General features: G+C 42.7%; 1 protein-coding gene and 1 long non-coding RNA gene across 2 annotated transcripts in view; one reads left to right on the top strand and one right to left on the bottom strand.

Annotated features, from left to right (window-relative positions):
- Positions 1-27,938, bottom strand: part of MAML2 (mastermind like transcriptional coactivator 2) — a 410,701-nt gene that overhangs the window by 73,921 nt on the left and 308,842 nt on the right. The window lies entirely within an intron of this gene.
- Positions 12,010-14,714, top strand: LOC138421098 (uncharacterized). The gene is made up of 2 exons (XR_011249411.1): positions 12,010-12,146; positions 14,593-14,714. It is a non-coding gene; the product is annotated as an uncharacterized lncRNA (long non-coding RNA).

The following is a 27,938-nucleotide window of genomic DNA, read 5'->3' as shown; positions in this document are numbered from 1 at the left end:
TCGATAATGAAAAGGACGTCTTTTTTTCGGTGTTAGTTCTAGAAGGTCTTGTAGGTCTTCGTAGAACTGTTCAACTTCAGCTTCTTAAGCATAACTGGTTGGGGCATAGACTTGGATTATTGTGATATTGAATGGTTTGCCTTGGAAATGAACAGAGATCATTCTGTCATTTTTGAGATTGCATCCAAGTACTGCATCTTGGACTCTTTTGTTGACCATGATGGCTACTCCCTTTCTTCTAAGGGATTCTTGCCCACAGTAGTAGATATAATGGTCATCTGAGTTAAATTCACCCATTCCAGTCCATTTTAGTTCATTGATTTCTAAAATGCTGATGTTCTCTCTTTCCATCTCCTGTTTGACCACTTCCAATTTGCCTTGAGTCATGGACCTAACATTCCAGGTTCCTATGCAATATCGACTTTTGCAGCATCGGACGTTACTTCCATCACCAGTCACATCAAGAACTGGGTGTTGTTTTAGCTTTGGCTCTGTCTCTTCATTCTTTCTGGAGTTATTTCTCCACTGATCTCCAGTAGCATACTGGGCACCTACCGACCTGGGGAGTTCATCTTTCAGTGTCCTATCTTTTTGCCTTTTCATACTGTCCACGGGGTTCTCAAGGCAAGAATACTGAAGTGGTTTGCCATTCCCTTCTCCAGTGGGCCAAAACAGTTAAGACAATCACAAAAAGCTGGGTTTAAGATAATCCTATCTATAGGATGGAGCCATGGAAACAAGATGGTTGTTGTGGTTCCAGAGTAGATCTTTCTGTTCACTCTGGAGAGTTCTATTTACTCTCACAATGAGCAGTGATTTATCATTCATTCATTTAAAACCCTTTTAGCACTATTCTGTGCAGGAATATGGTGGTGAAGAACACAACAACCATCTGACTTACAGCCAATGGGATTGGCCTGGTGACCACCACAGTCACAGTTGTAGTGAGGCATAAGAAAGTGCCACAAATGGAAGACAAGGTTAGGTACACATAACAGGATGGTAACAGGAGTACACTGTGATCTTGGGTTTAGCCTTACCTCTTTCTTATAAACTAGATGATAGTAATAGGGCTGATGCTTAGGGAAATTAGATCTCAAGATTTGAAAAGATAACCAATATTTTTTAATAACTGTAATTGCAAAGTCACCTTTAAAAGTTGTAGAAACAAAATTCTTGGCTGCGAAAAACTTTGAAAATATGTTGAATCACATAACTTTAAAATTAGAGATTTAACCAAGTGGTTCCATTGTAAAAATGACTCTGGAGTCAAGCTGCTTATGATACAAAGCCATGAAAACTGTTCACCCCAAATAATGCTTACTGTCCCAAACTCTCCAGAAATGACAGTCCATTGCTAATGTCTGTGTGCACTGCGGCTTCGTTGTTTTAGTTGCTAAGTCGTGCTCGATTCTTTTGCGACCCCATGGACTGTAGCCTGCCAGGCACCTCTGCCCATGGGATTTCCCAGGCAAGAATACTGAACTGGGTTGCCATTTCCTACTCCAGGGGATCTTCCTGAGCCAGGGATTGAACTCGCGTCTCCTGCATTGGCAGCTGGATTCCTTAGCACTGAGCCACCAGGGAAGCCCTGCTTCCTAATGAACCAAAGTAAAACACCTTGTGACACTGACGAACATCAGAAGGTTTTCTCCCTCCAGCCTCTACTCCCAGTTCAGAGGTCCGGAATCTTAGACAAGTGAAAGCAAAGCAGACAATTTTGACCATGCTCTATCTTGGAAATTTGATCCCAAACGCTGCCTAGGTTGTTCCTGCGCTGTATTTACAAGCCAGTGGCCCTGGGCTCTTGCCAGGACTCACTTTCAGACCAACCAGCAGATGCATTCTGGGATGTTTCTGCCCACAAGCAAAACTTTGGCTTGCTTTTCTGCACAGCAACGAATGCCTCAGAAAAACCTTTGGCTTTGCAGTTTCCCTGCTGCCTTTAAACTTGTAAAGCTAAGTGCCGCACCCACCATAAAATAAGAACAAATGCTCTTTTTACCTTTTAAAATTTACTAGTGGCTATGAGAATTCTGGCTAAATTTATCCAAGAGTCCAAGCATTCCCTCTCTCTCATACACATACACACACACACACACACACACACACACACACACACACAGGCATTTTGTGACAAAAACACTCAGACACAGTTGTAAGACAGTTACAACTGTGAGAGCTGCTTGCAAATTCAGCCTTATTACATGTATCTGCTGCTGGCTGATGGCCATGGAAAACCAATAAGTATTTACTTACAGAGGGAGCAATTAGGGAGCAAAGAAACACAGACTGATACTAGGATTTCTGCATTTTAAGGCCGTCACAAGTCATCTAGTGAAATTCACAGAGGACATGCGAAGCAGGAGAGATCAAATACAGACAGTCAGAAGCAGAGGGAGCTGTGTTCAAAGGCTGCTCATTCATGGAGTCTGGATGTATGTTACCATGTAGGACTCTACTCTCACTGGGCCTTCAGAGCCTTCGTTCTGTTCTCTTAACTGCTATTTGTTTATAACAAGGCTCACAGACCTGTCCCTTGATATTTTAGCTCCTAATCCTGACAGCAACCAAATATCCCAAGAGACAGCTTTGTTAATAGTGTGAAGATCAATAAATACATATTAAAATTAGGCAGCACAGAGCTGTGAATATATATACTATATTAACATAGGAAAGAAACTGTTGAAAATCTATGGCCTTCTGTCATTGATCGAATAATACTGCACTATTCTGCATATTGAAAAGCAGAGATATTACTTTGCCAACAAAGGTCCATCTAGTCAAGGCTAGGGTTTTTCCTGTGGTCATGTATGGATGCGAAAGTTGGACTGTGAAGAAAGCTGAGCGCCAAAGAACTGATGCTTTTGAACCGTGCTGTTGCAGAAGACTCTTGAGAGTCCCTTGACTGCAAGAAGATCCAACCAGTCCATTCTAAAGGAGATCAGTCCTGGGTGTTCTTTGGAAGGACTGATGCTGAAACTGGAACTCCAATACTTTGGCCACCTCATGCAAAGAGTTGACTTATTAGAAAAGACCCTGATGCTGGGAGGGATTGGGTGCAGGAGGAGAAGGGGACGACAGAGGATGAGATGGCTGGATGGCATCATCAATTCAGTGGACGTGAGTTTGAGTGAACTCTGGAGTTGGTGGTGGACAGGGAGGCCTGGTGTACTGTGATTCATGGGGTCGCAAACAGTCGGAGACGACTGAGTGACTGAACTGAACTGAACTGATTCTGGTGTTCCTATTTTAATTTAATTCTATAAAATTATGAAACAGTCAGGTAAATGTTAGGAGTCTAATAAATATGTACCTGATATGAAAATTAAGGAATCTGAGATGACATATTCCAAATTGAATTTTATGGAATTCTAGTGTTTTGTACTTTATTAATGTTTCTATGGGAGAAACACACATTAGAAAATAATGACTTAGGCATTTTGTTTTTTATTGTGAGATTTAGCAATGTCCACATTATACTGGTAAATATTATGACTCCTCTTTACTTCTTATACCTATTTGACCTCAGAACCGTGTGTGTGTGTGGTATAACAGATTTTACATAATTCAGTTTGGGATATATTCTATTTAACACAGTTTAGAAATGCTTCTTTCAGTAAAAATGTGAAATGGATTAATAAATGACAAAATTTTAAATAAATTCAATCACTCAGAATTTTCTGCATGTAAAACAGTAAGCTAGGCACACAAGCCTTATCCCAAGGAACACACACACACACACACACACACACGACTCACACAAGACTCACACAGAAGGCTGCTCTAAGGGCGGGCCATCTGCACTTGCTGGTTCCTCTGCCTGGGAGGTGCTTCCTCATAGTTCACTTCCTTACTTATCTGCATCTCTTTCCCAGTGTTGTTGATATAGGGAAGTCTTCGTAACTTATCTAAAACAGCACCGTGTGTGTGTGTGTGTGTGTGCACACGCTCAGTCACTTGGTTGTGTTCAAATCTTCATGACTCCATGGATTGTAGCCCGCCAGACTCCTCTGTCCATGGGATTCTCCAGGCAAGAACATTGGAGTGGATTGCCATGCCCTCCTCCAGGGGATCTTCCTGATCCAGGGATTGACTCTGTGTCTCTTGCGTCTCCTACATTGGCAGGGAGTTTCTTTACCACTGAGCCACCAATCACTTTCCAACTCTTTCTTAATTTCTTTCAAAGAACTCCAAATAACTTTACACATGTATTTATTAGTTTATTGTCTATTTACCTACTGGAATTTAGTCCCATGAAAGACAGTTTTTGAAATGAAGTTTTGAATTTTTCAGGACTTGAATTTCAGCCTTGAATTTTGGACTTAACATAGCATCTGAGACTTCCCTGTGGCCCAGACAGTAAAGAATCTGTCTGCAATGCAGGAGACCTGGGTTCTATTCCTGGGTAGGGAAGACCCCTGGATAGTGGAATGGTTACCCACTCCAGTATCCTTGCCTGGAAAATTCCATGGATGGAAGAGCCTGGCAGGCTACAGTCTATGGGAACACAAAGAGTCAGAAACAACTGAACGATTTCACTTTTAAAATATCGGATGCTCAATAAATATTTGGCAAATGAATGAATAAAAACAATTCCAGAAGAGTACAGAAAGGGTAAAAATAAGAAGCTAGAGGAATTTAGGTTGAGGTCTTTAAAGAGAGGCATTATGGAGAAGATGGCATATGAACTTGTCTTTGAAGATGGGAAGGTTTCCAGTACAGGTCAGATGACATAAATATTCTAAGATAAGGAAACAGCCTTCTTAATTAAATGTCCTGAAGTAGCTTTGAGAAGTAGCTTTGAGACAGGCATGGGAATGACCGTCACAGCCCCGGGGCTAGCAGCCTATCCTCACACTCAGGAAGGGGAATTGCCAAGGCAACACTGGACCTCAATCAGGTTCCACTTGCATCTTTGCGTCTGGCCCATTCTATTCATGCCTTCTGATGCAATGCTTTGTTCATTCATTCTGATACCTATTGTGTGCCAGGTACACTTCAAGGTCATATAGAGGCAGAAGTGAGCAAAATGCAGCAAAATCCCTGCTCCACTTACATTCTAATGGAGAAAGAATGTGATAAACACTATAATTGCAGCTTATATTAGAAAATGGTAAGTATTATGGAAAAATGGAGTAAGGAAGATGAGAAGTATCTCTGGGGAAGAGTTGCACTTTGAAAATTTTATTGAAGTATAATATACATGTAGAAAAGTACACACATTGGGATTTCCCTGGTGGTCCAGTGGCTAAGACTTCGAGCTCCCAATGCAGGGGACCCAGGTTTGACCCCGGGCGAGGCAATTAGATTCCACGTGCCATAACTAAAGACCCCGTCTGCTGCAACTAAGACCTGAGCAGCCAAATAGATAAATAGAAGTATTAAACAAGAAAGTGCATACTATTAAGGAGCCACTCTCTGAATTTTTCACACACTGAACTAACCCTGTGTACCCAGTGTGCATAACAGAAAACTGAATCTTCCCAAGAACCCAGAAGCAGTCCTTGTGCTCCTCTAGTAACCAACTCCCGAGCCAAAGTTAGCCATTCAGTTCAGTTCAGTCACTCAGTCGTGTCCGACTCTTTGCGACCCCATGGATCACAGCATGCCAGGCCTCCCTGTCCATCACCAACTCCCAGGGTTCACTTAGACTCACGTCCATCGAGTCAGTGATGCCATCCAGCCATCTCATCCTCAGTCGTCCCCTTCTCCTCCTGCCCCCAATCCCTCCCAGCATCAGAGTCTTTTCCAATGAGTCAACTCTTCGCATGAGGTGGCCAAAGTACTGGAGTTTCAGCTTTAGCATCATTCCTTCCAAAGAAATCCCAGGGCTGATCTCCTTCAGAATGGACTGGTTGGATCTCCTTGCAGTCCAAGGGACCCTCAAGAGTCTTCTCCAACACCACAGTTCAAAAGCATCAATTCTTTGGCGCTCAGCCTTCTTCACAGTCCAACTCTCACATCCATACATGACCACAGGAAAAACCATAGCCTTGACTAGACGGACCTTAGTCGGCAAAGTAATGTCTCTGCTTTTGAATATACTATCTAGGTTGGTCATAACTTTTCTTCCAAGGAGTAAGCGTCTTTTGATTTCATGGCTGCAATCACCATCTGCAGTGATTTTGGAGCCCCCCAAAATAAAGTCTGACACTGTTTCTACTGTTTCCCCATCTATTTCCCATGAAGTGATGGGACCGGGTGCCATGATCTTCATTTTCTGAATGTTGAGTTTTAAGCCAACTTTTTCACTTTCATCAAGAGGCTTTTTAGTTCCTCTTCACTTTCCACCATAAGGGTGGTGTCATCTGCATATCTGAGGTTATTGACATTTCTCCCGGCAATCTTGATTCCAGCTTGTGTTTCTTCCAGTCCAGCATTTCTCATGATGTACTCTGCATAAGTTAAATAAGCAGGGTGATGATATACAGCCTTGAGGTACTCCTTTTCCTATTTGGAACTGCTGTTGGAGTCTGTTGTTCCATGTCCAGTTCTAACTGGTAGCCATTACCTGACTCCAAAAAACAGAGCTCAATGTTGTCTGTTTCTGTGCTTTTATACAAATGAAATTGTCTGTTAAGTAGTCTTTTTTAATCAGACTGCTTTTCAGGCAGCATTACATTTACAACATTCATCCATGTTGTTGCATATGGCTGTAGGTTAATCATTCACTTTGATTACTAAATGGTATATTCCAGGGTGTGATTATACCTCACTTGACCCTTTCAGTTCTTCATGGGCATTTGGATGTTTTCTACTTGTTGGCTACTGTAAATATCACTGCTATGAACATTCTGATATATTACTTTTGGTGGGGGTGTGGATTTAAACACGTTTGAAAGTGAAAGTCACTGTTGTGTCTGACTCTTTGTGACCCCATGGACTGTACAGTCCATAGAATTCTCCAGGCCAGAACACTGGAGTGGGTAGTCTTTCCCTTCTCCAGCAGATCTTCCCAACCCAGGGATCAAACCCAGGTCTCCTGCATTGCAGGTGGATTCTTCACCAACTGAGCTATGAGGGAGCTCTTAAATAGGTTTATCAGGGTAAAACTCAGTAAGAAGGGGATATTCAAACAAAAACTTGAAGGATCTCAGGAAGTGAGACATGGTAGTCTGGAAAAGAGCATTCTATTCAGTGAGGACACTCATGAGGCAAGACATGGAAGCAACCTAAATGTCCATTGACAGATGAATGGATAAAGAAGATGTGATACATTTTTACAATGGAATATTACTCAGCCATAAAGAAGAATGAAGTAAATGCCATTTGCAGCAACACAGATGGACCTAGATGGACATACTGCATGAAGCAAGTCAGAAAGAGAAAGATAAATATCATATGGTATTGCTTACATGTGGAATCTAAAAAATGATACAAATGAACTTATTTACAATATAGAAATTGAGTCACAGATGTAGAAAACAAACCTACATTACCAAGAGGGAAAAAGAAGGGGAGACTGGGAGATTGGGATTGATATATACACACCACTATATATAAAACAGATAACCAATAAGAATCTGCCATATAGTATAGGAAACTATGCTCAATATCCTGTGGTAACCTATAATGGAAAAGAATATGAAAAAGTATATTTTATATATATATATATAATTGAATCATTTTGCTGTACATCTGAAACTAACACAACATTGTAACTCAGCTATGTGAAAAGTGAAAAAGTGTTAGTTGCTCAGTCGTATCCAACTCTTTGTGAACCCAAGGACTGTAACCCGCCAGGTTCCTCTGTCTATGGGATTCTCCAGGCCAGAATACTGGAGTGGGTTGTCAGTCCCTTCTCCAGGGGATCTTCCTGACCCAGGGATCAAACCTGGGTCTCTTGCATTGCAGGTAGATGCTCTACCATCTGAGCCACCAGAAAAGCCCCAAGAATACTGGAGAGGGTAGCCATTCCCTTCTCCAGGGAATCAACTCAGCTATACTCCAATTAAAAAAAAGAGTTTGCCTAATGTGTGAGAAACAGGAAGGAAGTCAAAGGAGCTGGAGCGAGTGAAGAGAGAGCAGAGGTAGAAGAGCCATTGTTTTTCCTGAATGGTCTTTCAAATCTATTCTCCTTCCTTTGTTTTCACTGTTTTCCCTGATCTGGGCCCGCCTCTCCTCACATGGACTGCAGCCTCAGGCTCCTAACCTGACTTTGAATGCCCACTGGTCTTCCACCCTGAAGTCAGAGTGGCCCTTCTAATCATTTATGCCACTCCTTTGTTAGAAGTCTCACTGTGTTTCCCTACTGGATGAAGTCCAAACCTTTAGTCTAAAAACTCAAAGTGCTTCACCATCGGGTCTCCTCTTACTTATATCTTTAAGTCAGGTTTGTGTCTCATTTATCCAATGTTAAAGGGCAGAATCAAACCCTGGCTAATATTATGCTGATTACTCGCCAGTGCTTAATATTCTGTAACCCAGGTACTGCCTTTAACTTACGGTGAGGTCCATTGGGGAATGGGCTTCCCAAGCGGTGCTAGTGGTAAAGTCCCACCTGCCAATGCAGGACACATAAAAGATGTGGGTTCAGTTCCTGGGTTGGGAAGATCCCCTGGAGGAGGGCATGGCAACCTACTCCAGTATTCTTGCCTGGAGAATCCCATGGACAGAGGAACCTGGTGGGCTACAGTCCATAAAGTCACAAAGAGTCAGACATGACTGAAGTGACTTAGCACACACATAAGCACCACTGGGGAACATATGAAAAACACCATCTTCTCTTAGCTCAGCTAACTTACTCCTCGATTTACATGGTAGCCTAGGGAGTGAAGGAGCAACAACAAACACGGATATTGTTTAAAGGCAGAAACACAAAAGATCAGACACTTAGCAAGTGGATTTGAGTTCTAACTAGCAAAACAGGCTTCCTCTCATAGAATCAGTGCAATGACTAGACAGTAATGGACAGGGAGGTCCAAACAGAAGGTTCAAACCCTCTGTCCAGGAACAGAAAAGTACTTGAAAAGAAGGAGCAACATGAAGTCTTATAAAAATTCTCAAGTGGAAATGAGAAGCAAACTTTGCCATCTGGGTTACAGAAAAAGAGCTGCAAGGGCTGCCAAATGCACGTTCATGGTCATCAGTGGGAAACCTGGTTTCCCCATATAAAGGGAAAGGATTCCAGAACGTATGCTGCACACAGATGGCAAAGCAATTTGCATTTAACATAAAAATTTTCCCACCAGAGGAAGAGCAGAATCAGTCAGAAATCCCTGTTAATTTCCTCTGGTTAAAACAACAACCAAAACTACATGGGCAATAAAATATCTGGTTGAATAATTCAACAAAGAAAAAATATCTTAGGGGCAATTATTACGGACAAGCCACTGTGCTCAGCAAAAATGGTGTTACAGAGGTGACTATGGCAGATGGTTTTCTTTCTAGGAACTTCCAGTTGAAAGGAGCAGAAAGATACATTATACATAGGAAGAAAGCTGAGAGGAGACTTCCAGCAGAAGCTCTCAAGGAAAGGATTCTGTAAGTGATTTTAGTCACTATGGGATGCCCCTTTCATGGCCTTAAAATAGGCAGACAGAGGTGAGTGGCTATGTTGGTCAGGTGAGTAGGGGGCCAGGGCCTGGGGTTCTGGGAGCAAAGTATTTGGTGCCAGAGAGAAATCCCAGAAATCACACCTTGCTTTGCACCAGCATGAAGGCTAAGGTTAAGGTATAATTTCTGGACCATATTGCTAGTCTAGGGGCAAGATAAGTAACAGAAACCAAGCTGTGGGCCAGAACAGAGTCTAAAAAAAATCTAGGAGCTCAGACATGCTGGGGTATCTGGCTGGCAGGAGAGAGGCATATTTGGAAGAATTTGGAGGTAGAATATGGGTGTCTGCAGCAGTTTTCCATGTGGTTGTGCTGATGTCTTAAGATTTTGGGGAATATAGAACAGAACAGAACATAAGGCCTCTCTGCCAGGACACGTAGGGGTGGTTACGAAGGTTTCCGGACTGCAGTTTCCCCCTTCCTGGGCACTGCTTGATGAGACCTGAATCTCATCATTCTTTGAGTGTCAGATGCCTCCCATTCTCTTCCCTCCATCCTTTTTCATATATTTACTAAATGGACATTATATACCAGGCATTGTGCTGGGCTTGGGAGTCTCTATTAAAACTTAAATATCCCAGAAAGGGCAAAGCCTTAAACCTGTCAGATACTAAGTTTTCAATAACTACTTTTCGAATGAAGGCATGAGGCCACTGTCAGTGAACAGCTGAGAAAAGACTGCAACTGCAAGCCACGAGGGAGGGACAGGGCAGGTAGCTGAGAGGGGGTGCAGCCTCTGGCTGCTGAAAGGAGGCAAATCGAGAGGGAAAGAGGTCTTTCTGGCATGTTTCTCTGACTGTGCAATGTTGTTCAGAGCTGAAGCTGGCTCAGTTCTTTGGAAATAAGAGATGCTAAGGAAAACAAAACAAAACAAAACAGAAAAACCTGTCCAAGTCCTTGAAGATGAGTTTTTTCCCCCTTTATCCATTATAAGGAGAGGGCTCTTGTTCCAGATGAGGACCTCGGAATGACTCTTTGTGAATCAAGGGGCTGGCTGCACCTGTGATTCTCTTGATCCATGAGCACCCCCTGGTCAGGACCCCAACACACATAGTCACGTGAGTTTTGCCCACATTAAGAGTACCCATGTGATGGACCAAGTGGGGACTGAAATATATCCACCTGCATTTTGCTAGGCTTTGTACTCAGGGTAGGGTGAGGGTTGGGGGTGTGGGTAAGCCCTGAGGAAGGGGAACATTGGTCTAATTTTCTCAGAGGTAGTTCTGTCTCTGGAGGTTTTCTAATTGGTCCTGGGGGTGTCATGGGTCACTAAACTCTGGGCCAGCTCAGACCTACTCATTGCATGCTAAGTCACCTCAGTCCTGTCTCTGTGACACTATGGACTATAGCCCGCCAGGCTCCTCTATCCATGGGATGCTCCAGGCAAGAATACTGGAATGGGTTGCCATGTCCTCCTCCAGGGGATCTTCTTGACCCAGGGACTGAACCTGCATCTCTCATGTCTCCTGCATTGAAAGGCAGGTTCTTTACCACGAGCGCCACCTGGGAAGCCATCTGGGAAGTCCTGCTCATTAGGTTCTATGTTAACTCTTAGATCTAGGACAAAAAGCCATCCTTGGTTGGCAGTTTGCAGAGCCCTCTCTCTAATGTTGGCACAAAGGGACTTGGGGGACAGTGTGGTGCTTGCATATATTTAAAATGGAAAAGAGAACAGGACTGGGGCTGAAGATCCCTGCTGAATCCTTGTCGCAGCACGCCCTCCCTGTATGGCAGTGGGGAGGTCACCTCAGCCTCAGCGTCCCCATCTGTAACATGAAGGGTGTAGGCTGGGGAATCTCTGAAGTCCCTTGCAACCTTAGATTTCTATGATCCTCTTCTAATGCCATCAGAGATGAAGGCCTTCATCCTTTCAACATTCCTTTCTTGCCATTAATAACCAGTTTCAAAAAAGATACCCACTAACTTCACTCTAAGTCTTGTGGTGGGAATAGTTTGGAATCAGAGTTATCCAGGTGTACTCCAGAGATACAGTGAGAGAACTTACCTTCTCAATTCCTTTGGAAAGGAATCAAAGATAAAAAATGCTAATCGAAAGCTATCGCACAAGAGAGAAAATGAAAAAAGCATTTGTAAGTATTGGAAAGTGTCTCTGGGGCTGATCAAAAAATCTTCGATTCAGTCTAGTTCTTAATTTATGCACTGGGTCACAGAGGGAACTGGAATTCACCAAATGGAAGGAAGATTTTTGTCACTCCTCTAACAGCATTAAACGGAAAATGCCCTCCAAATGGGTAAAACTCCCTTATAGGGCCTAGAAGATAAATCAAGAGAGACACCGGTGACCTAAAGAAACACGTGTTTGCCAAAGTGATGTAAGGATGGGAGTTTTTCCCTCTTAACCTTTTGCTGCCCCCCTCTAGTTTTCTCCCAGTCAGCAGACTTCTGCTTTTTTCTTGTTTCCATTTCTGTTATGGTTTTTGGTCTCGCCCTTGGCTTTCTCTTTTGCTCGGTCTTATTTCTGAACGAAAGGCTGTTCAACCGCAGGACTGACTTTCGAAAGAACGGGTGTTTCCTGCTCCTTCTTTTTCTCTGCTCGCCTCCTGCCATGCCAGCAGGCAGTGCTGCTCTGTAAGAGAAGCTGGCGGCGGGGGGGGGGGGGGGGGGGGGGCGGTGAATCTGGGGTTGGTGCGGGAAGAGGAGGAGGGAAGGGGCGGGCAGTGGGGGTGGAGGAGCAGGAGGAGGAGTCTGAGCAGCCCAGGTGAGGCCGGCAGAGCTAATGAGAAGCATATGCCGCCAACCGTTTGAAAGGCTGGCTTGAGCCAAGGGAAGTGATGAATTGCAAGAATATGTTGTGTTCAGAGCCGAGGAGCTGGCAGAAATAGCCTAGCTAGAGGACTAGGATGGAAGGTTGTTTTTTTTTTTTTTTAAAGAACTCAGACTTAAAAATACATTTCTCTTTGTCAGCAAAATGTTCTAGTTTCAAAACTATGAATGGTAGATTACCTCTGTCAGACTAATGCATTCCTTTTTCACCTCAATTTTTCTAAGACATATAACTTCCATTCAAATGAAAAGACAAATGTTTCCAATAAATGGGCTTATGGGATAGTGCAGTTCCAAGCTACTTCGAACATTTTTAACACACAGGATACTCTCTGTCCCTGAATTTGCATAAGCAAATGGCATGTATATCAGAGGTCCCTGGGGAAGACAGGTAGAATCTGAGCACAGATCCAGAAAGACTTGCTCTTTCCTTCCCTTTTCTTCCTTCCTTCCCTCCCACAATTGTATGTATAGTATCTTCTAAGTGCCAGGGTCTCCTTAGGGAAAGACATGGTGCAGAAATGGAATCTCGATCATCACTTCCAACATCTATGCCCTTCAGATCAGCTGGAATGATTATCAAGCCTCTCCCAGAGGCCTATACACTACAGCTTTCTTTAATGTTTAGTCCTCAGAATCATAACCCTGACTTTCTAATGGTGTATTTGTTAGGTTTTACTCTGGAGAAAGAGCTCAGCCCAGCTCAGGTCAGGACCTAATGACGGGAAGAATGAATGTTTCAGTTGAAACTCTCAGTGGATGTGTATCAAAGCTTGCTTTGGTATCCTCTGCCTCCCTTTTCTCATCTCTTTTTCTGGGTTCATGGTGCTGCTCCTGGCTACTCAGTTCTCAGCTAAGTGACAGGAGTACAGAATACTCACAGTTATCATTCACTCTCGTTTCCCCTGGGGTGTGGCATAGGGCTGCCCCTTAACAGCTAATCAAATAGTTGTTGAATGCATCCATGATTGCATTTCCTGCCCCAAATGCCCTTGTTCAAAATTTCCTTTCAGTTTCTTGCTACTCAACCAACTCACTTCCCAATCCAAACTCCAAGCAGTTTTATCTCAAATCCCAGTTCTGGCATCACATCATAGGAAACGCTGGGCAGACCATCTCATTCTCTAAGACCCTGTTCCTCATCATTCAGTAGGATTAATTGAACTTTTTAGGTATGCTCTGAGGATCCACTAGGTAGTTGATAATTTAAATAAAATGCCTATCCCACCTCTTAGCTTATAGGAAACTTTCAATAGATATTATCTCTGTGTGTGTTAGTCATTCAGTTGTGTCCAACTCTTTGTGACTCCATGGACTGTCCATGGGATTTCCCAGGCAAGAATACTACAGTGGGTAGCCATTCCTTCTCCAGGGGATCTTCCTCACCAAGGGATCGAACCCAGGTCTCCTGCATTGTGGGCAGATTTTTTTTTTTTTTTTTTACCACTGCACCACCTGGGAAGATGATTTCAATAAATATTAGAAAAATAAATTGGTCAAAGGAAGTCATGCTAAGGTATGAATAAAGAATGTGTTGTCTTCATGGTCTGTGGTAGAAAATATGGAAGTAGTAGCTGGGATAGGTTGGAGAGGCTTAGACCTCTTAGGGTGTCTCTCCACTCTGTGCTATTTCCGTTCTCCATGTCCTATTTGGACAGTCAGGACCCGCTCTAGCTAGTCCGACACTCTAGACCAGGGGCCATTACGAGGTGCTCCACTTTGAAACATTGCTAACCTTCACATACACTGCAATTTGAATTATCTAACTTTTACTTAAGGGGAGGGCTGGTTAATAGAAATCAAAGAAATCTGGATTGAGAAATAAGATTGTATAAGAATCAAAAAGGTATTATAAAACTACACGATTAAAGAAACAATGTAAATAAATATCAATTCTCTGTTTTCCTTTGATGTCCCCAATAAATAAACTTTAGGGGGATGAAACTGTTCTGATAAAATCCATCCTGTATTTGCTATAAAACTAATCTTTTGTACTTTAATTCAGAAAGGAAGGAAATGATCTTAACTAAAAAAATTTTTTTTTGCACATAGAGGTCATTTTATTCACATAGCTCTTTTCTGAGAGAATGTCTTAGGGGTTGAAGGAAATAAAGTGAATTATAAAGTTTTATTACATTTACCTTCACCGAAAAATTATATGACTGAATGGATTTCTTCAAATTCCTGAAAAAAAAGTGATTTTATCTGACAGAACCAAAGTCATTCATTTTCTTTTTTTCCCTTCTCTTAGATTGGCATGATGCACAAGAAAACACGCATTTATGGGTTCAGAATGCCGACATGTCTACGTTTCTCCCCACACTCCATGCAAGTTTGAAAATTTATTTGACAATTAAACTGCCCAGTTTAGAATTTTTCTTGCCAACTGCAAATTCTTTCCTGCACAGATCTGTGGAGTAATCAGAACAAAGTAGGAGCGTGCTAGCCGTAAGTAGAAGAATTTAGCTTAATTTTTCTTTTTGGCAGGAATACATGTTCAAGTACAATATAAGTAGACAAAACATGGAGTTGAAATTTTGGGGAAAAGCTATTAAACTTTCCACTATAATAAACCAGTGATGCTTCTAATATCTCAAAGAGGATTTTATTGATTTGGAACCTGTTCTCATGCTATTTAGCATGTCTTCAAGGTAGATAATGAGTTGTAATTACTGCTCCTTTGAAAGGGCTCTGACAGGACCGGCTGTGGTGACTTCAGAATGTGCACGCTATGCTCTATTTTTCTTTAGTTCCCTTTGTACTTTATGCTCTTTTTTTTCTTTTCCCTGGCGATATTTTAGAATAGATAACAATATAAAATAGAGAAAAGAAATTCAAATAAAATGAGAACTTCCTTTTGTTTCACATATATTTCCATCTAAACTTAACTCTTTTTCCTATTTCAATAAAATCCCTTTTTCTTTTTGGGAAAGGAGGTAAAAATAATTTTTAAAGGCAATGTAAAAGCCATTCCTACTGCATGTACAGATTGGCTAAATGGGGATAATGTATAACTAGTAAGCCATCTCTCTGAAGATATCACAGAACAAAGACCATGAGACCCAGTCTAATATTAATACTAAACACGACCTAGTCCCTGGCTCTGCCACTACAGTTGAGTGACCTTGGGAAAGTCTAATCTTTCTGAGTTTTGGTTTCTGCTGAGAAATATAGTTAGTGATATTTGATGATTAAATGAGAGAGTGTAAGTAAAGCACTTTGTTAATAATTTAATAAATAGAAACTATTATCAGCACTGGGGCAGGGAAATGAATATACTAAGACGAGTTGGTACTAACCAAATTCTCTGGGCTTCTCAGAGAAGTAAAGTGGTAAAGAACAGCCCTGTAACGCAGGAGACTTAAGAGACCTGGGTTTGATCCCTGGGTCAGAAAGATCCCTTGGAGGAGGGCATGGCAACTCACTCCAGTATTCTAGCCTGGAGAATCCCATGGACAGAGGAGCCTGGCTGCCTATGGTCCACAGGGTTTGAAAGATGCGACTGAAACAACTTCACACACACAGAAACTTTCTACCACATCATGGCTGCTTAGAAGATGAAATGATTGGAGAGTTTAGTGGTTCCCATGGGTCAAAAGAAAAATCTCCCTAACTACTTTTAGTAAAGATGGCTAGCATCACTAATAATTTAAATCAGGGAAGTTGAGACTGCTCTGTGCTCCCCACTTAGGCAGATCTGATGCCATTCACCCATATTTGGAATTCACTTCCACTCACTGAATAGGAAAACTAGTTTAAATTTTTACTATGGTCCTTTCAATGCTTTGCATCTTTTAATTTCATTTTATCTTCCCATCAACTCTGTATGGAAGGGCAAAACTCAGAAGATCTAGGTGACTTCTAGGCTAGGATAATCTATCAAGATGATACGGGTCCGAGGAAACAGAAATCTCTTGTGCATTTGTAAAAGTGAGTGTGTGTGTGTAGAGACCTAAGTGTGCGTGGTCTCTGGAGGACGAGATTGCTGAGTGGAAGTGGGGATGGGTGACAGTGGGGGCAGGCTACTGTCGAGAATGACTGTGCTTGACTCTTGGTTGTTGAAGGGAGGGTGCAAAATGTGGCCACATCTATATAAGTCTACTTTGGGAAATATATCTGGCAGATATGAGATGTAAGAATGAGTTTTTTACAGGGATACCATATAGGTTTCTCAGACTGTGTTGTAAGTAACTATTTAAATGGAGTGGGCATAGAGTTAAAAACTCTTTCCCTTTTTGCATGAGAATCTGACCTTTGGTTAACTTCTTAGCTTGGTTTCCCTAGAAACAGATAAAGATGGTATGTGTCAACTATGTTACTAGGCAACACTGCATATGGTAAAAAAAAAAAATGACCCCTCATTGGTAGGCTGCATCTGGACTGGGGGTGGGGGAGAAGTACAAATGAACTGTAAGCACCTGATGGGAATGCCAGGCTTTGCGCTCTGAGTGCAGCAGTTCTTATAACTAGAAGTCCCTCGAGAGGACCCTGCAAGCTGTGTCTTTGGAGTTGTTGTAAGAGTTATTGACTGCTGTGGCACATAAGGCTTTTTTACGCAAAGGCAGCTCCTTCACCTGCCCAACATGGAGTGCATCAGCTTACACCTGTGCTGGTAGCTCTGATTACAGGACAATGTATGATGCTGATCTGCTGGCAACTATAGTTCCTGTCTTATATCCTTCTCGGCAGGCTGATGTCAAACATGATGTAACAGTAGTCTTGTGAGCCTGAATGTCTAGTTGTGCCTAAGGAACTGCCTGCTGGATGTTGCAAGGTGGTTTAGTATCATGGTGACTTCCTTTGTGCAACATATGAAGTGTGACTTTCTAGGAGGGGATCTGGAAAGAATGAGATTTTTTTCGGTAGTGCCTTTATCCAAATAAACTCAAATTCATTTATCTATCCGGCCAGCCAGCCAGTATTCATTAAGAATCTACAATGCACCAAGAATTGTGCTAGAAACAAAGATATGCAAGGCCCTTCTCTTACTTAGCCTTCATATCTTATAGAAACAGAGGTATGTATTATTAATAGTAATAGTAATGTTGCTGCTGCTGCTACTGCTAAGTCGCTTCAGTTGTGTCCGACTCTGTGTGACGGCAGCCCACCAGGCTCCGCCGCCCCTGGGATTCTGGAGTGGGTTGCCATTTCCTTCTCTAACGCATGAAAGTGAAACATGAAAGGGAAGGCGTTCAGTCGTGTCCGACTCTTCGTGACCCCATGGGCGGCAGCCCGCCAGGCTCCTCCGTCCATGGGATTTGCCAGGCAAGAGTACTGGAGTGGGGTGACATGTTAGTGGCCAATATTTATTAAAATACCAGATACTATGTTAAATGGGCTTCCCAGGTGGTGCTAGTGATAAAGAACATGCCTGCCAATACCAGAGACATAAGAGACACGGGTTCGATCTCTGGATTGGGAAGATCTCCTGGAGGAGGGCATGGCAACCCACTCCAGTATTCTTGTCTGGAGAATCCCAGGGCCAGAGGAGCCTGGCGGGCTATAGTCCATGGGGCAGCAAAGAGTCAGACACGACTGAAGTGACTTCGAATGTATCCACGCATGCACTATGTTAACACTTGACACACAGCATCTCATCTAATCCTTAACAAGACTTCTGTAAAGCAGATATTCTATATATTTTATAGACAGTGAAGTTGAGGCATAGAGCGGTTGCCTCAAACTTACAACTCTAGTGTGGAGTCTGAACTCAGGCAGTCTGGCTTAACTGGCATATTATGTAATGTGAGTGTGCACTTTAATACTAGTTAGCTATTACGAATATTTACTAAATTATTTTCATACATAAATAAATAAGGGAATCAGAAGCCAATCTTCTCTTTTCCACCCCCTGAAAGTGAAAGTGAAAGTGAAAGTCACTCAGTTGTGTCCGACTCTTTACGACCCTATGGACTATACAGTCCATTGAATGAATTCTTCAGGCCAGAATACTGGGGTGGGTAGCCTTCCCCTTCTCCAGGGGATCTTCCCAACCCAGGGATCAAGCCCAGATCTCCTGCATTGCAGGTGGATTCTTTACCAGCTGAGCCACCGGGAAACCCTAATGCCTCAGATGAACGACTCCACTCTACTTCTGCCCAGTCTTTACTAAACGTGGCCTTGACCACCAAGGACTTCCTACGAGGATTTTTAGTGAAGGCGCTCCTGCCTCTCCATCTCCTGCAATGCCTGACAGCCTGCCAATTACAACTTATTTGCATTAATAAGCAACCGCTCAGGAGGCATCAGCATAACCAGGGATATGGGTCAAGGGCAAAAAGAAAGGGCCGAAGTTTACCTGGATCTGATTGTGGGTCAGGCCCAAGTCTCTCCTTCTCCAGAGAAATCTTAAGCTACTCTCTGATCCACTCTGATCAGCTTCCTTTTCCACTTCTGAAGGGCCTGGCTCAAAACTTGGCAAAAGTGAGCACTATGACACTGTCTCCAATGATTCGAAACAAGATCATGAGGTAACATATGGCAAGTGACATGCACTGTATCTGTCATGTCATAAGCACTCTATGTTGTCGTTCAGTCGCTAAGTTGAACCTGACTCTTTGTGACCCCATGGACTACAGCATGCCAGGTTCCCCTGTCCTCCACCGTTTCCCAGGGTTTGCTCAAATTCATGTTCATTGAGTCAGTGATGCCATCCAACCATCTCATCCTCTATATAAGCACTCTGTAAACCATAGGTATTATAATTCTTTCTTTCCTGTTGTCCACAAAATGCTGAAAATTATCAGAAAGGCAGGCATTTCAGTGGCTTTAGCACCTAGTATCCTCTTTAACCATGTAGCTTCTTTGTGTGTCTGTCAAGAACCCCGTTAGGTGCTCACTGGGTGGGCTGTGAGGTCTCAGAGACAAGACAGAGGTCCTCCAGTTCCATCAGGGTGCCTGCGACACACTCAGAAACACAGACTGGGAAATCTGAAAGGGCCTTAGGAACCCTTACAAAGAGGCTCCTACCACACAGAAATCCAAGTCTCTCCAAGCTCTCCAAGTCTCCTCCAGGAGAGGGGCTTGTTGAACTATGGAGGAAGTTAGCTATTACTAATACGAATGAAGCTATTTTCACATAAATTAGGGAACCAGAAGCCCATCTCTCTCTGCCACGCCCCAGGGCCTCAGATTGAACCACCCCACTCTGTTTCTGCCTGGTCTTCATAAACACAGCCTTGACCAGCCGCCAACCCGTCTCAGTTCCAAACACTCTGTCATGAGGAGAGACCATAATGCTGGGCAGTGATTCCTTCCTGTTAAAGCCATTTGGGTCTTTTCTGGGTCTGGGGTCTCAGACCAGTTTCCTACTTTGTGATTTCCTTCAAGTCCTAAAAGAACAGAGAACTTGTCTCCAGATTCCACTTCCAGAGATGCTCCAAAGATTCAGTGTCCCTCTGAGATTTCAAGACCTCAAGTGCCTAGGATGAGTCCTGGAGTCAAAAGGACTCCAAGACGAAAGACCTCAGGAAAAGGCCCTCCCCAGATGGGCTTGTCTGGCCTGGACGTCTGGACTGAGACTCAAGAGCTGGTGTGTCAGAAAACCTGACACCGAATGGTGGACAGACCCGGACCCTCCTCAGGGCTCAGGTCACCCGCCAAACGTTCACTGAACAGGGACCTCGCTACAGTTCAGGGGCAGAATGCTGATGACGACGAGGTGCCTACCACTGAAAAATTCAGACAGAGTCATTTATTGTCCCTGTAACATAGAACATACTCGCCAGTTCCGAAGTGGAGGCGAGGTCAGGGGAAACCACATTGATTCTCAAACTCTCACAGAAGAAATGTTCACTATTTCCTCTAGCCTGGAGTTCTAACATGTCTGACTCAATGAAGAAAAATGCCATCAACTGCCACCAGAGCCTCCCCAAATGAAAATTCTGTAGCAGAGTGATCTTGATTATCTCAGAAACCCCAGACAAAAATGGAAGCAATATAAATAAACATAAAAGAAAATAGAGGTGCTGTAACATGACTATAAATTGCTCCTCGCCCCAACTTTCTTCCAGTCATCCAGGGCAAAAGAGGGAAGTTGGTCTTTGTGGCAGAGAATAGACCAACAGCTGTTCTATATCCTGCCAAGAGGAGAGAGACTTATTATAAATAATAGCCAACAATATGTCCTCTGGGACTAGAGACTCAGCCAGTCAGAGGGGGGAGTGTGGAGGGGAAAGGGAGGGTTAATGGGTTTGGGGGGCGGTGACCAACACAGCCCAGGATGAATTAGGAGAAACCCTATCAAATTTTCCTGTGTACTTATGTTTCTATTACCTCATTAGGGTGATTACATAATGCCACTCCATTTATAAACTAAAAGGGAAATAGGGGCAGCATTCTCATTAGTCGTGGCTGATGCGAGACATTAACACACCAGTAAGTCATGTGGGCGAACAACGAATGTTTGGGAGCATCTTTTCTTTCTTTCTTAATCTGTTTGGTATTTTGTCTGCTCCTTCCCTGCTTTTAGGCATATATGTGGATCTGTGACTTGGAAATGGAGATGGAGCCTACAACTTGGGTGCCCTCACTCTGAGAGTTCTTCATGTTAGACATTTATGGACCAGGCTTTACTGGTGTGTAATCTTTGGGTAGAAGGCATAAAAAAGAACCATCTTCTAGCGATGCGTGGGTCACTTCCTGCAAACTCCACATAGGACTTCCAGTTAGTTGCAGACTGAAATTTCGCACTTCTTAGGATATTTTTCTACTTGCAGAGAAACACTCTTCTTTCACAGACTCTGCCTTGTCAGTGACAGAATTCTATGTTGTAACTCTAGAGGGGGCTTCTGTTTATAGATATACTATTAATTTGCATCTTAATTTTAAAAATAGCTCACTAAGAGAGTAAAATGGGCTTCCCTGGTGGCTCAGACGGTTAAGAATCTGTCTGCAGTGCAGGAGACTCGAGTTCGATCCCTGGGTCAAGAAGGCCCCCCTGGAGAAGGGAATGGCAACCCACTCCAGTATTCTTGCTTGGAGAATCCCATGGACAGAGGAGCCTGGTGGGCTACAGTCCATTGGGTCACAAAGAGTCAGACATGACCAAGCAACTAACAACAAACAGGATAGTAAGATTCATCAAGTAATATTTAACAGAAGAAGTCACTGAGTCCCTAAAATGTAAAATAACCCGCTTAGATAATCAGAGGAAGAACCCAGGCTGGGATCCAGGATTAATAGGAGTTACCTAAACTGTGACTGTAATATATAATTTCTAAGGGAGGTTGGGTAATTTAAGGCATGTCTGCTTTATCCATGGGTCTTCTAATGAGGGAGCAGTATGGGGATGTTAGGGGGAGATCAATAGTTTTCACGGGTCCCTTGGAGAACGAATTAGCTGTTTAGCCTGTATTTATGTCTTACATGTGGTTTTGATTTGATACACTTACCCTTTATTCCTACATAACCCTATTTCATCTCTGTCTCTTTCCATTTTCTTTTATATTATCTCTGGCTCTAATTTGAGTGGCTTCCAAATGCATTATTACAAGTTATCCTTTCCCTGAACATGAACACTTATTTTGCGCTTGTTCTCATGATTGGAAAACTAGGTGAAAAGTCTGAGGGATCTAATATTGTGTATGAATAGGAAGGGATATCTTTCTTCAGAGTAGAAACAAAAATGAATTTCAACATTTAGACTGAAGACAATAAATTTGGCACATTGCACTGTAGCCAGGGCCTGGGGATGTTGACTTAAATTAACAACTATGGATGTTGACTTAAGTTAGCAACCAGTTCCCTCATGAAGGCACACTGTTTCATACGTTTTCTCTTCACATTGTTTTTGGTTACAGTATCTTAACTAACCAGCAGATGGCATCTGCTTCAAAACTCTCATAAATTCCATTTACTTTTCAAGACAAACAAGATACTAACACATTGAAACCTCCCTTAATTGGCTCCTACATTTGATACCTACAAAAGTCTGCTAGAAATATACTTAAGGATAGACAATTAATTCCCTTTGGGAAGGTAAGAGTCATTCTTTTTTTCCTTGCCAAGCCCATGGCAGCATCATGGCTAGTAGGAAAACCTCGGTCATTTGAAAGGAAACATAATCAGAATTAAACCCAGAAGCTCTCTTTAAAAACCTATTGCTTTAGTTACTTTCAGCACCAAACAAGAGCTGAGTATTAAAGGAAGATTTAGAAAAACAAAGCTAGTCCTAAACCTCCTCTGAGAGAGAGAGAGAAGGAAAAAAAAAAAAAAAAGGGAGCCAGTTCCTATGAGAAGCAAGGGGTAAATGAATGCACAAAGCTTTATGGATAGTTACCATCCAGAGCCTTCTTTACTGCATATGAAGAGATGGGTGTGATTGAATGACTTCTAATGTTTAATGACACCTTTGCTCCAGTGCTTTGTAAAGCTCACACATGAATACACTGATCCATTTCCAGATGATCCTGGGGGCCCCATCCTTTTGTGTCAAGCACAAAGGAAAAGGAGAGAGAGGGAGAGACAGAGACAAAGAAACAGCCCATGTAACCAAGCTCCGAACATGATTTAAACAACCAACTTAGTAAACATCAATCTTAGGATGTGTTATGTGAAATGGAGTCATACTCCAAAAGAAATGTTGGCTACATTTAAAAGATCACTTGGTCGAAAGAAAATGCCAAGTTGAATTTCCAAGCAGTAAGTCATCTTTCTACAAGAAGCTGACAAGACAAAAACAACAATGGTGAAAAGATGGTTCCTCTGAAAAAAAAAGAAAAAAAAAAAAGAAGAGTGTTATAACCCTGCTAGTTGTGTGTGTGTTTTTTTAATAAGGGTCTGGTCCTCTTGTTTTATATTACATATTTGTTAGGGATCTACGTGGCTCTGAAAAGAGCAAGGGATTGGAAATCAGGACTCCTGTGACTTGCTGTGTTACAGGATGTGAAGAGAGTCACCTCCCTGGACCTCAGTTTCCATCTGTGTAACGTAAGAGGATTGGGTCCGAGGACCTCGGGGTTTCTTTTCAGTGTACGTTTCCTCTGATACGTGTCCCTGTAGCCCTGGAGCAGCTCTTAGCCCCCAAGTGTGAGCGTGAGTCACAGGGATGGACAGTGGGAGCTTGGACGGGGGGTAGGGTCTGGAACTAGTTTGCCAAAACTGAGCCATTGGAAAGGTATGCAGCTCAGAAGCATTTTAGAATCCTTTGAGTTGCATTTTCCCCCTTTTAGTTCCACAGCTATTTTCTGAGAAACAAAATAGAGGCTCAGCTTTGGAAGCAAAGTCTCAGTAATGAATCCGTTTTGTTCTCACTCTCAGCTCAAAAATCAAGTATGTTTTGACCGTTCAATTCTTTGTGTAGAGCATCACGCACGTCTGTGATTCTCTATAAGTTCGAGATTTAAAAATGCCTGACACCTCCTCCTGCCTCAGCCGCAGTTCACACACAATGGATTCTTGAGAAATGCAGAGTTAGAATGTTTGAAGCAGCTGAATACTGATTTCTAGGAAAGCTGAAAGTGTACAGTACCAATAAAATGTATCTTTGACATCTTGGCTTCCAGAGAAACACACTTCCTTTGTTCATTCACAAGTCTACTCTATTTCCACCTCAGATTTAATTATCTTCCCAGTTCTCATTTGCGTATGTGTAGGCTACCATTCACAGCACGCCAAGCCCTACACAAATCTTTTCATTCAAAATAAAAAAAAAAAAATGTGGACAAGCCATTTTGACTGCATAGTATGTGCACTAGACAAGCTCCAAAGATGTTGTATTCCAAGAATACCAATGGCCTTGCAATAAAATTTGCTGTTTGTTGCATTCATCTGTATCACTTAGTTGAGACTTGCAACTATGTGTCAGATGCGCAAAAGAATTAATTTTTTCTATTAAATCCTGAGCTGTTGGAATTGGGAGGAACTTTATAAAATGATCTAGTCCAATCTCATTTTACAGATGAGGAAAATGAGACCCAGAGATGAAAAGGATCTGCCCCAAATGACTGCGATGGATAGTAAGAGAAGGGAGACTCAGATATTTTTAAACTTCTGCATCAGAATAGGTAACACATTCATGGTTATCACACTCCCCAGCATCCGCACATCTCTCCATCCAAAACCACATCACCTCAGAGTTGATCTAGACCCAGTAAACAAAATGAAATATCCTTGTTCTTCAGGAAGCTCAGAGTACAGTTGAATTTTACCCTTAATAACCTTCTGGTGAAAAAAGCCAGTTTTCTAGCTGTTCTTAGCACGTATTAAAAAAATTAACATTATTACAAATGTTCCATTTTCCTTGGTCTCCAAATACAGCAACACTTCATTTATTTGACTTGGGCTGTGCACGAGGTGTTCCAAGTAAGTAAACTCTGCAGACCACCGAAATCAAAACTTTTCAACAGAACTCTTCCTTAAAGAATTTTCCTATCGCCCTGCCGTTGGAAACAAAGGATACTGAACATGACTTAACTTGGTTTTTGTATTTTTTTAAAACATGACTCAGAGTGATCTCTTAGGAACACCCATTATCATACTGGACAGTGATACTGCCCTATGTCTGATTTTCCAGGTCTCTCTTCTCTTTTTTAAATAGCATTTCAGAAGAGTCAGACTTTTAAAAACATTTTAATTAATTAATTTCCTAATTTTATTTTTGGCTGGACCGGGTCATCATGGCTGCACGGGCTTTCCTCTGCTTGGGGGCAAGTGGGCTCACTCTCTGGCTGAGGTGTGGGCTTCTCACTGTGATGCCTCCTCTGATGTGGGCACAGGCCCAGTCCATCCACGGCACGTGGGCTCCTCCAGGGACAGGGATCAAACCCCCATCTCCTGCACTGGTAGGGAGATTCCCCACCACGGAGCTACCAGGAAAGCCCCCAGGTCTTTCTTTTAATCTCAGGTGGTTAAGACTGTTCACTACAAGTTGTCCTGACTTCTAGCAGCTTTCTCACAATCCATGTTAATTTGCAGGGCCAGCAGTCATTTCTGAAAATTCATTAATAATTATCTCTTAAATCTGTGTCAGAGGCAGTGAGGCTCCAGGAAGGGTCTGACGTGTAGGATACACAACTTTAACGGGCATGTTTGGGACCCCGCATGACAGGTTTTCTTTTTTGATCACTTCCAAGCTTGGGGCAACACAGGGAGGGTTGGGGATGCCATGCCTTTGGATTGGGCTGTCCAACACTGCCCACCTCACACCAGGATCTGTCAGCATATCCCCAGAGCAGAGACCACTGATGAGGCCACAGACCCTCAAGCAGTTTCCAGCAAGAGGGAGATCGCCTCTCTAAGGTGCATGCTTTAAGTAGAACCCAGTTCTCTCTGTTTCGGTTTAGGAACCAGCAGAACTCTGCCCAGCTGCCTGCCAGAATACCTCTTGCCCCACGGAGTTCAAGTGCAACAGTCCCAGGTTCCACTTACAGCGGGACCCACCACCAAGTCCTAGGCCAAGGCCTTTGCGTGACAGGGATTCACGTGTCACAGCTCTGTGAAGTAAACGCCGCTATCTCATTTCATGGGAGGAACCTAAGATACAGAGAATTGGGGCGATTTCCCTAAAGTAGGCTAGCAAGTGGGGGACTGGGGCTCTTGACTTGACTCTCTTTGCCACGGTGACTGCAAAACTATGACTAAAACAGAAATGAAATTTCTTCAGTCACGTTACATTTACAGCTGATGACAGCACCAGGTTTGAAAATGAGAGCTGCATGGTAGTAAGCAGCAATTCTAAGAAAAATTTCAAGCTGGATTTTAGCTGACTCCTTAGCCCTTTGTAAACCTTGATTCAGGTTTTCTAATCCCTTATTTTCAAGACCTCTGTGTATGCTTTATGGTGAATTATCAGGCCAAGGAAAGCAAAAAGAAGCCCAAATCATGTAAGAGACATAGAAGTGGGTAAGATGAATTTCTGTCACATATTCCCAAAACATTAACTGGGAGCTCACCATGGAATAGACACCTAAGACTTAAAAAGACATATTCTCCTAGCCACCGAAGACTTAAAAAGAAGGGAAGAAAGTGGTCCTTGCCTTTGGGTTTCTGATAATCCCATGGGAGAGTTAGGGTTACCCATGCAGTCAATGCTAGAACAGAAATATGCCTAACACTGAACTCTGGAAAAGGAGCTGATCAATGAATTAGGACTAGTCTGTTGAGCAAAGCCAGAAGGGAAGGGGAAGGGTACTTCCGGCAGAGGGAACTGCAGACAAAGACAGGAAGGAAGGAGCTTCATGTGGTGCAGCTACCATGGCTGAAGACAAGAGTTGGAGTGGTGAGGTGAGCAGAGCATGTCCTGAAGCTCAAAAAGGGTTCTAGAAAATGATTCCGTTCTAATAACGTCCATTTCTATAAATGACCAAGTGAACGTAGGACTGAATTTTCTGGCACAGTTGTAAGCGGACAAAACATGCAGTTGAAATTTTTGGAGGAAGGACGCTTCACACTCCAGTGAATCAGTGATGTTCTGACATCTCCAAGAGAAATCAAACCATTCAGAATCTGCTCCATGTTATTTAGCACGTTTCCCTTCCATTATACATTTCGGTTCCCATGTCTCTGTGAGTGGATCTGGACTTTTCAGACCATATAATCCTGATTTTTTTTTTTTTTTAGAAAATCACACTATCTACATTATCACACAGCAGAAAAGCACCCAAATAACCATTTTATGACATTTCGATGGGAAACATTAATGCAAGAACAGAGGGCCTGGATCTAAATGAGAAAAAGACTAAATGAGAAGAAAACGGGAATTTAAGTGAAAATTACAGGGTGTTGTGCTTTTTTCATGAGTATAAATGTGCTGCAGTTCTTTAAAGCTGAGGCCCTCCTTTTGAAGACTGAAGTGCCAGGTTCAATGTTACTACTCCTTGGGAGAAAATTAGGGTCCCTTGAAAATTAAATCATCACTTTTACAGTCATCACCAAGTTTTAGTTTACTGATAGTAGTATTGTGGCTGGGATCTAAAAGAGTTACTCCTTTCAAAACTGTGCAAGGCAGTAGCTCAAAGAGTGGATAATCCAAACCCGTATCTTGAATATCATAGTCTGTTTCTCGTGATACCAGTGGTACTAAGTAGCATTCTTCGGTGTCATGGAAAGGGAAACCAAGAAAGCAAGAGTCTGGGTCTCATGAGGACTTGGACCTGGAATCAGCAGCTTTGACTCCCATGTTATTCTGAAACTGAAATCTATGCATATGCATAGATGAAAGAAACTCAATGAGCAGACAGCTGTGCCCTGTGTATCTGGTGATTTGGGGACAATTATTATTTGCTTGATCGTTTCTCCTTGAGGAATCTGGTTGTCAAATTCCCAAGAAAATGCTCCCATAGAGATGCATTTAGAAATCCTCTAAGTTTGTCTTAAGCACAGGGGCAGCTATTCTTTTGATGACAAGAAGTTGTCTGCCTGCACTGTTCTTTCCCTCAGGTTTTTCTGGATGGAGTTGTTCAGTTGCTGAGTCACGTCTAATTCTTCACGACCCTGTGGATCTCAGCACGCGAGGCTCCCCTGTGCTTCACTGTCTCCTGGAGTTTGCTCAGATTTATGTCCTTTGAGTCAGTGATACTATCTAACCATTTCATCCTCTGCTGCCCTCTTCTTCTTTTGCCTTCAATCTTTCCCAGCATCAGGGTCTTTTCCAATGAG

Source organism: Ovis canadensis, chromosome 15 (assembly GCF_042477335.2).
Source record: "Ovis canadensis isolate MfBH-ARS-UI-01 breed Bighorn chromosome 15, ARS-UI_OviCan_v2, whole genome shotgun sequence".
In the NCBI taxonomy this organism is placed as follows: Eukaryota; Metazoa; Chordata; class Mammalia; order Artiodactyla; family Bovidae; genus Ovis; species Ovis canadensis.
The sequence above is the reverse complement of the archived record's forward strand: the minus strand, read 5'-3'. Positions and strand labels throughout refer to the sequence as shown.